Source organism: Heliangelus exortis, chromosome 11 (genome assembly GCF_036169615.1).
Source record: "Heliangelus exortis chromosome 11, bHelExo1.hap1, whole genome shotgun sequence".
Classification (NCBI taxonomy): domain Eukaryota; kingdom Metazoa; phylum Chordata; class Aves; order Apodiformes; family Trochilidae; genus Heliangelus; species Heliangelus exortis.
In genome coordinates, this window is record NC_092432.1 from 9,373,270 (window position 1) to 9,382,846 (window position 9,577).

At 41.3% G+C, this 9,577-nt stretch overlaps 1 long non-coding RNA gene across 1 annotated transcript; it reads left to right on the forward strand.

Moving 5' to 3' along the window:
• The first annotated feature begins 706 nt into the window (after nucleotides 1–706).
• LOC139800858 (uncharacterized) lies at nucleotides 707–9,336 on the forward strand. The gene is made up of 3 exons (XR_011727972.1): nucleotides 707–813; nucleotides 8,369–8,588; nucleotides 8,983–9,336. It is a non-coding gene; the product is annotated as an uncharacterized lncRNA (long non-coding RNA).
• Nucleotides 9,337–9,577: the final 241 nt, after the last annotated feature.

Consider the following 9,577-nt stretch of genomic DNA (forward strand, 5'->3'; position numbering starts at 1 on the left):
GTTCATGCTTACCACAAGCTTAAAGGGTGTCTTATCAACGAGCACTGATGGATACAGTCATTCCTGCTCCGAGATGAAACTGTTGGGAATCAGCCTTGCAGTCCCTTTGACTCCATCTGCATTGATTAGTCCTTGGGCAGCCTGCCAAGCCTCTCTGTGCCTCTTACCCTTGCCACTGTTAATCTGCCTGAGCGAGGCCTGCAAGCCCTACACAAAATGCAATTTCTCTTCATTACTCTGATTCTGCCTGCATGAATCTGATAACATATGGGATATTATCATAAAACAGCCTATTTCACCAATTCATTTTCTCCTTTATGAAGATTATGAATGTACTGCAAGTGCATCGGGCAGGATGAAACAGAGGAGTCTACTGTACAGTTTATCTTTGATTTAGTTTCTCAAATGCAGATAGCCTTCCCTTTAAGTTCACATTTCCCAATAATCCTGTGATAATATATTATAAAACCTGCTGACTCTCTCTCCCCGATTTCCTCTGTTTCATTATGGGGCTGATCCACACCACGTGTCACTTGCCCAGATTGAGACTTTAATGATGAACAGAGCTAGCAGATGCCACACAATGGAAAAAATGAGAGATACAGTAACTGTTTAGTCAACCCTAATCACTGCCACAGTCTGACTAAGCATGAACATGAAACATGATTACAGTTTGACCAGGGATTGTGTAACTCCAAACATGTGCTTTATGTCCCCTCGCCTCCTGCCTGGTGCAGATAACACAAATCTCATGGAATGGGCAGGTTCTGCACAGCTGAATGAGCTCTTTGTCCGGGAACAATATGGATGCAGGTAGGCTCCTACCTACTTCGGATTTATTAATTAGCTCATGTCCCCGTTTAATGAAGCCTGCGTGCCCTCTACTGGTACGTGCCTGCATTCCCAAGAACATCAACGTTGCTAAACAGAAGAGCCTTACATACAGAACTGCTCCTGCAAGCACCTTGGATAATTAAGACACCCCCCACCACACCCCCCTCCCATTTATTATAACCATCACATCAGTTTTGTCCTTAAAACAGTTCGGTTTGTTTTATGTCTCTGCGTCAAGGGCATCTTCTGCTAAAAGGTATCATAACTGCACAGTGCCTGTTTGTCAGAGGAGGTTTTCTGTGTGCTCATCTGGAGTAAGGGAATGTTCCATAGTGCCAAGAAAACTGCAGCAACCACGGGCTTGTTCTGAGCTGCTCCCAAGAAAAAAAAAGGTTCAGCTTTCTAGGATTAGTCCATTATCAAAAGCTACACTAACTCTTGGCTAATCTGTATCAATTACTGAGTACAGACACATGCAGTAAAGGTCATTTTAATAAGCAGTTAGCTTCTTAAATTGCTTCCAGTGCCAAATCAAGTCAAGATTGCTAGGGATCATTAGCTTAACCCATCTGACAGCCTTTTCTGCAGACCCTTCTAAGTATTCATACTGTCAAACAACAATAGCAATGGCAGACCCTAGAAGAATATGGAATGGCTCTTTTTAACAAGGAAAAATTAAGTGTAGCACGACCCACAGGATGGGCAGGGTGAAAGGGGCATCCAATGAAGATAAATATGTCCATATACTACCAGCTGGTACATGTGAAGAAGAATCAGAGAAGCCAATAGACCCCTGCAGTTGGATGGTTCCCAGGGGGAAGGGGAGATGCCTAAGTACCAATCATAAATGGTGGCAAAAATTGACAAATTGGTGACAAAAATTGGTGAAAAAAGAAAAAAAGAAAAAAAAAAAAGAAGAAGAAAAAAAAAGAATAGCTTCATGCCTCAGTAATGGCATTTAAAACAATAACAAAAACCCAAAAGGAAAGAGCTGAGTGTAGGACTGACTCCCTGCCTTGGGAAGTGTCTTGGCATTTAGTGACCTGTTGCTGGCCAGGGCTCAGGTAGCACTGTGAGGATGCATCACAGGGGTTAACCACTGCACACCACAGAGAAGGTGCAAACATCAATGTAAGGGCAAACTGACTGGCCCAGGGCATATTAAAAGCTGTATAAATTTTAAATGCTGCTCATCTACATGACTCAACTCTGAGCACTGATCTAGTGACCTGTGCCTGTGAGGGTTGCTTGCAAGAGGCAGTGATTGTTTCGATGCCTATCAAGGACCGGTTATCTAATTTTTCCTTTCCCTTTAAAAACTGGGAAGAAACTATTGCATCAGCATGTGAGTAAAAACTGGAGTTTTAACTGCTGCAGAAGACAGAAATGTCAAACAGCCCGTCAGGAATAGAAATTAGAGTTATATTCAGTCCTGCCTGGATGAAAAAATGTTGCACAAAATGACCTATAATAGCATCTTTTCTGTATTTCAATGATTCTGCTTCATTATTACATTCTGTTCTCACTGTGGTCTCATCCAGACTAGAGGTGGTCACATCCAAGCATGGAAGCAAACAGCATTAAACACAATTTTGTGCCTGTTGTACTGCTATTTCAGCCTTGTTCAAGTATCGAGATCCACCCCAGGGAACAAAGTGGAGCCAGAAGACAGGTGCAGGCAGATACTTCAAAAGTTCTAAAAAGCATGAGTTTCAAAGAAGAACCTGTCTGGAAAAGGGTGAGGAGGCTCAGTAACCTGCAGTTACTAATGCATTTTGAAACATGATCCATTTTACAGAGTCAGAGTACAGGAAATGTCTGTACTGTGTTTCTAATAACACCTGTGAGAGCAATAAGGGACACTGTACACTGCTGCTGCAGGTATGGAAACCTGAATGTATAGGTGAGCAGGAGATGAAGCCAGGTTAAACCCCACAAGCCCAGCCTCCTGCCATACACACACATTATTTTTTCCGAATCCAGCCACAAGATTATTCATTTCTATTTCAAGGTTGCACACATTGTATTAGAGACAAATACCTGTCAGTGGTAAGTATCTGTCCTTACATGCTCAAATTGTTTTCCTATAGCTGCTCCTGCTGGCTGGTGTCATCTCTGTCAGAGATAGGTGACAACCAGTGCTAGGTTCCCCCAGCCACTCCACATTAATTACTGAATGGTTAATTACTGAATTAGTTAATTACTGCAGCAGCAACCCAAACTGCATAAACACACATTTGGTGCCTAAATCTTCATTCTCGTACATCTGCACTTAGTATTTGGCTTGCCTGGGAGGACATTAGACCATATCCCTTTCCTTCTGCTCAGAAGACACAAAAGAGTCACAACAGATAGGAGACTGACTCTATTTTTATATAAAAACATATGTTTATAAGTATATAAAATATAAAAAATCCTGAGCAGACAGGAAAATTCTGCCTGACTCCAGAAAGTTTGATACACACATGCACATGTGTAGACATATTTTTTTTAAACTGTTGGATTTGATGGAAAAAGATGGTGGCCCAGGCAGAGCTGTGGCCTGCCCCAGTTCAGCTGTGCTGGTGGGGCAGAAGGGATGGAGGAGCACTTGGATTTCAGCAGCCTCGGTCCCTGCCTCTCTATCTCCCTGCTGAAAGGTGCCTTGCCCACTGGGTGGTAGCAGCCTAACTCTCAGACCAGGTTTCTGAACAAAAAAGGTTAGATTTTGGAGCCAGGCATGAATTTTCACATCTGCCCAGGATTAAAAACTTGTTAGGTGGGGTTCCTGACTTCCTCCCACCATCCTTGAAGCTGCATGCAAAGGAAAAGGAAGGGAAAGCACTAGCAGCTTTAGGAAAATGGGGTTAGGTAAAAAATATCAGAAACATTATTACGACTTTCAGCCTGCGAGGACATTAGCAAAGCTAAAGAAAAATATCTTATCAAAGAACAAGATTTTGAGGTGCAGTTGTGCAGAAAATTGAGGGGGTGGTAGTGGGATTCCAATAGACCTTTGTAGTTTGTGGCCCATCATAGCTTCTCATTACTAATGCTCTGTTCAGCTTCACAGCGGGTGAACAGTAAGAATCTGGCTAACAGAAATAACCATACCTCAGTTTTAAAGCAGAAAAGTATTTATCCTTTTCCTGGATCCGGTTAATGTCTGGGTGTTGGACTCCAAAGGTTAATGTTTGTAAGGTGGTCTGCCAAGTCTATCTTCATATCTCCCATATGACCTGATCAAGCAAGAAAGTGTTACACAGATTGGATTTTTTTAGTTTCGTCAAAACAAGTATAGAAAAATCTTCTTCATTTCCTGTGAACAGATCTGGCTCACTTTGTGTCTTCTCATGCCTTAATCCTAAACTTATGGCAAACTTAATGTCTGGCTCTTGTAGTTACATGTATCCTCACTACTAACAACCAGTAGCAACCACAGCATTCACTGCAGAATCAAAGCAAGCACAACTTTTCCCCCACTGGTATTTTAAAGAAGGAAATAGACAAACTGAAGATTTTAAGAGCAATTCCTGTACTCTGAAAGATCTTAAAGTTTAAGTGAACTGGGAGTACTAATTAACAGTGACCCATTAAGAAACCTAGAGAATAAAGTCCTGTTTCCACCCAAAGAGCAGATAGCCTGCTCAGTACCAGTTCTCTCACTTCCACCTCAGTCTTGCTCTGACGTCATGTCTAGGGCTGAGAAAGTTGCTTCAGTCTCCCCGTCCATTCAATCAAACTATTCTGGGAATTAGATTTGTGCCTTCAGGCCTCAACCAATTCAAGATTCAGTTGCATGAAGCATTCATAATATGAGACAGTCCCTGCCCCAAAGATCTTACCATATAAATAGCACTTCCTAAAAGCAAAGAGCACACAGTCAAGCTTTGCATTTCTGCATCAAACTGTCCACAAGGATGCTAATTATTGCCAGGATAACTGCAGTTTTATGATGTGAAAATGTTGTCTATTGGGAATCAATTCTTATATCCATCAAAGCAGCCATCAGATGATGGGAACTATTTTTGGGCTACTTCTGACCTTTCAGAAAGTAACGACTGTTCAAAAAGATGATTAAAATACTAAGTAAATTATGTAGAGAGTTGAACAGTCTGAAGAAAATGTAACTTCATTTAGTCTTTAGTCTTGCACAATGCCTTTGGTAACATGGTTAGATTCTTTTGGGCCACAACAGTCAAATTTTCCACTGTAGTGTTAGGATGTAAGTTGGGCTGGTTATTGAGTAATAGAGAGGGCTTTCTTATTTGTGCAAACTTCTTAACCTTCAAGAGAACAAAGATTAATCAACACCACTGAAGAGGCTGTTGTCATGAGATCCAGTCATAAGGTTTGTAAGGACTCCTGCAGGGACTGCAATCCTTAAAACTGGTTTGGAATAAAATCTGAGAGATGACAGCACATAGTGAAAACATTCTCAGAAAGAAAAAAAATCCAACACAGTTACTAATGATGGCTTAAAGGAGATTCTACCATTACAGTAAAGAAATATGAAGAGCAAAGAGCAGTTCCAGTGCTCAGACATTTTGAGGAACAAGGAAATAAAGACAAGGCTGCCTGGTCACAAAGTTGGGTAAAGCATGCAACTGCCTTTCGAAGCAACAGCGCCTCATTTTGAAATTACTTCTGAAATAATCACCGGAGAACATGTAGATTGGCCTCTCCTGCCTCAGGCTAATTTTGTCTTTACATGAAAGTGACATAAAAGTGTCTTAACATAAAAGTGACATAAAAGGACAGCTTTGTAGCTGGTACCTAAGGGACACATGGCTGTGTGGCACAGGCAAGGACCCACATGTAGCTGCAGTCTGTGTGGTTATAAGATACTGGGAAAAAGATTTTCAAAACTGCTTGAGATTGCTGACCTCACCATTTTCAACATCACATTTTTTACTCTTAGCAAATACTGAGCAAGCTCTTGAGAACTGTCTCAAAGTATGCTTGGTAGTATTGGAAAAGGGGTGAGCTCTGGTGTTCACATGCTGTCTTTGCCTGTGGCCATCCTGACCTTGTGCCAGTTGCATGTAAAGGAATCTTAGCAAATGGTCTTTCCTAATTGAAATCAGACCAATGTGTTTCTAAAATTCCTTATCTAGGAAAAAAGTCTCCTCTCCAGGATCGTCACATAAGGCAGTCTGAGACAGGCCAGGTTCAGCTTATCACATCACCTTTTCCTGAGCTGCTTAACGTCTTTCATTGTGGTTTAAAATAAAGTGTCACTACCTGGGAGTTGGCACTGCAGTGATCAAGTGAAGGAGCTGGGAAAGTACCAAGCCATGACCACAATACAAGATGCTTCTGTAACTCCTTATAAAATCATTACCTATCTACCAGGCAAATAAAAATCCTGAAACATCAATGTTTCAATTGAAACATCTGTATTGAAACACCTGAGGCTCTGATACCAGGCATCTTGAAACAAGAGAGAATGGGAATAACTAGCTAGTGGGAACCATAAAAATGAAGGAGCTGAACTTGGAGAAGGATTAGCTGTCTGGATAACCTGAGGGAAGAAAGAGAACCAGGGAAAAGTTGGAAGCAGGTGGCTTGTACAGCTGATTGAAAAGCAAGTTCCTGATGAGGAACCAAGGGGACTAAAAGGCTGGATGCAAGGGAGATATTACTCCAGCTGGCTCTGCTGTGATAAGAGAAGGTAGGTCCAGATCTTCAGGTTGTGTCTGAAGGCAGCAGGAGATCAGCCAAAAACCAGAGGTCTTACTTTTCTTAGCTACCCCTAATAAAAACTGAACATGGCACAGGAAAGGATGGTGAAGGCAAGGAAGTGCTCTGTGTGGAGCAGCACTTCAGGGCAGCCAGAAAAAAAAAAAAAAAAAAAAGAAACCACAGGCCAAGCTGAAGGCAAAGAAGTGAGGGTTGAGCCCAACACCCTGCAAAGGGCACCCCTGAGTAGCTGCAAATCACACACACAAAAAAAGTGTGTGAAAAATTAAGACTTGTCTTTGCAGGATCCAATGGCTGGGGACACAAAGGTGTGCAAGGGGGAAGGGAAGCAGAACCCAGGCTCTCTGCCAATCCAGATAACCAAGGAGACTGGAGGAAGGAAACCACAAAGCTCTGCAGTAAACACAGGGATTAGGAGAGGGGTAGATGAACCAGACAGACAAAATAACTGACTCAAAACTCTCTTCTCAGAAATAAGATTGGCATTTTAAAAATATCCAGTGCTCTCCTCTCCTCCCACTTCCTATAGAATTTTTTTTCTCTTCTTCTTTTTTTTTTTTTTGGTCTCTAAACACTTTCTGATCTTGGCCAGGAATGGGTAAGAAGTTGCCAGGATACTGCTAGGAAACCTGTCTGTTCTCACAGTTTTTCTGGCCCAACCTGGAGTAGGAGGGAGCTGGACTCTCAAGAGAGAATCTGTTTCCATTTATTTCCAGTCCAGTCTTGCAGACTTACAAGGTCAGGGTAGGATGCCAGACTTCTGGGTGCTGCTGGAAAAACCTTGAGCCCTTGGAAACTCATTGCTTCTCAGCTGTCAGGAGAAATATAAACACAAAGGGAGGAGACTTCAGAAAACAATGGTGTCACTGGTAGGCTACTGACATCCCATTAGGAAACTCAGAGCCTCCCCTGACACCTTCTTTTTCAACAACCTCTTGTTTCAAGGCCAGGTCTCTGTAACAGAAACTACATGAGCATATTTAGAGCATTGTCAGGGAAAGCTCCTGTGTTGCACAGTACCAAGCAGACACTAAATACAAATTATTTCATTAACCATTTAATGTTTGTTTTGTTTCTGTGCTTTGCAGTTTAAAAAAACCCTCAGTAAATTGGAGGAACACTTATCATTATGAACTGGGTGAGGCAGGTGGGTAACATCCGGTTAAAATGCCAGAAGACGCTGGAGGTTTTGCTGGGTGAGGGGCCCTTGTGGGCTGCTCACTTATTCTCTGTAATTCCCTGAGGTAACTGGGGGTGTTTTGGAGAGACCAGAGAGGAAAAGAGTTCAGGGGTTGCTGGCTGACATAAAAGGCTCTCTGAGAGCAAGCAGAAATAAAAGCAAAGGCTTCAGGAACCGTCAGTGTGGGTGTACTCGCTAGAGGTTTATTTTTTTCCCCTCCTCCCAAGGCAGCAGAGCCTGTATCAATATCATTGCCTTTCAGCTCCTGCCATGGTATTATTCTGTTTGTGTAACTCTTCTCCACAGACCAGCCCTGACAAAAGCTTAAAGAACTTTGTGATGGCCCTAGGTGTCATTAAGCAAATGAGGAAACGGTGCTGAACCTGTCACTCAAAGGGCTCATTGAATTAGGACAAGAATTTATCTAGATTTTCTCTAGCACTTCCCTGGGGTTGAATTCTCAGTCTGCTTGAATGTATTTATTTGCTTTCAGCATACCAAAGAAACCATTTAGAAATGTTTGCTTTAAAAAAACTCAAACCCATCCATAATCAAAGACAAATCATATTTTCTGGAATTCAGGGGAGGGAAGAAGTCAGGATCCATATTTCAGATTTCGAAATAAGAAGTCATCTTACTAGTAGATGTAATTTAGACCTTTATTATTTTCAGACTTTTATTCTTCTAATGGATGAAAGTTACTTCAGCTCAATATTTCTTATGCTGCCAGGACAACTTTCCCAGAGTCCAAAGGAAGTAACACCTATCCCTGCTCTCTGTTTACACAACTGACACATCCAAAGCAGAATGACTGCAGCAAGATGTCCCACACCAGGCACAGAGCTACCAAGAGACAGAAAAAAAGGATATAAATGTAGCTGCTTGACTTAAGGTAAGTGATGGCAACACACAACAGATAAAAAAAGATAAATTTTAGTAATTTCAGAATACTTCTAAGCAACAGTAAACTCAGAATGAGAATATCTTCATGTGAGTTCACAGAGACCTTATCAAAAGACACTGGGTAGGAATAGGATTTGTCTCTCCTAATATTTTTCTACAGAGTCTATTTAGGAAATATTTATTGCAATTCTAACCTCCAGCTCCAGCAGAAATAAAAATTTCCTGCCTGATTCAGAGACTTTCTAAGGTTTGAGAATCTTTTAACAGGAGAAACTTCTTTGTAGGTACACTCAGAGCTAACAGATGTTCACATTTACACATGCTTTCCTTTCTACATGCATGATTTTTGTTTATTGAGGAATTCTGTGCTCTTTTCCTCCCAGTAAGATTGGCACCTAAGACCTTCCAATGGTCCAACAGGTCCTCCCTGGCCTCTCTGGAGAAATGTCCCTTCTGAAAGATTCTGGCATGTCTAGCAAGAGCAATATAACAGTCTATGAAAGATGTGAAAACCAAGCTTACCACACCTGCAGCCTCAGATGTGAAGCATTAACAAGATTTCCAGTTGCCAGCTATGCCACAGTATCTCTCCAAACCCAGTTTAAACAGCACAAATAATAAAGAACCTACAGATTTTAATTAAAACTAACAAATAATGTATTTATCTACAAAATGTTTAGAATCAAAGAATAAAGGCTAAACATATAAATGGTGCAAGTAATGGAAACTTGGGCCATTTATTTTCAGTATGCCTCAGATCATAGGAAACATGGGCACAAATGGATATAAAAGAAAAACCAACATAAAAGATGTTTAATTTTCTACCCAACATAAAAGATATTTAATTTTCTGACTGTGAGCTTAATAACATGTGGAAGTACTTTTCAGGCATGTCAGTCAAAGTAGTCATAATATTCATGAATTCTAAAATGAGACTCAGAGCTGGGCAAGGAACCAAGGATGAACTGTCTGACAGTG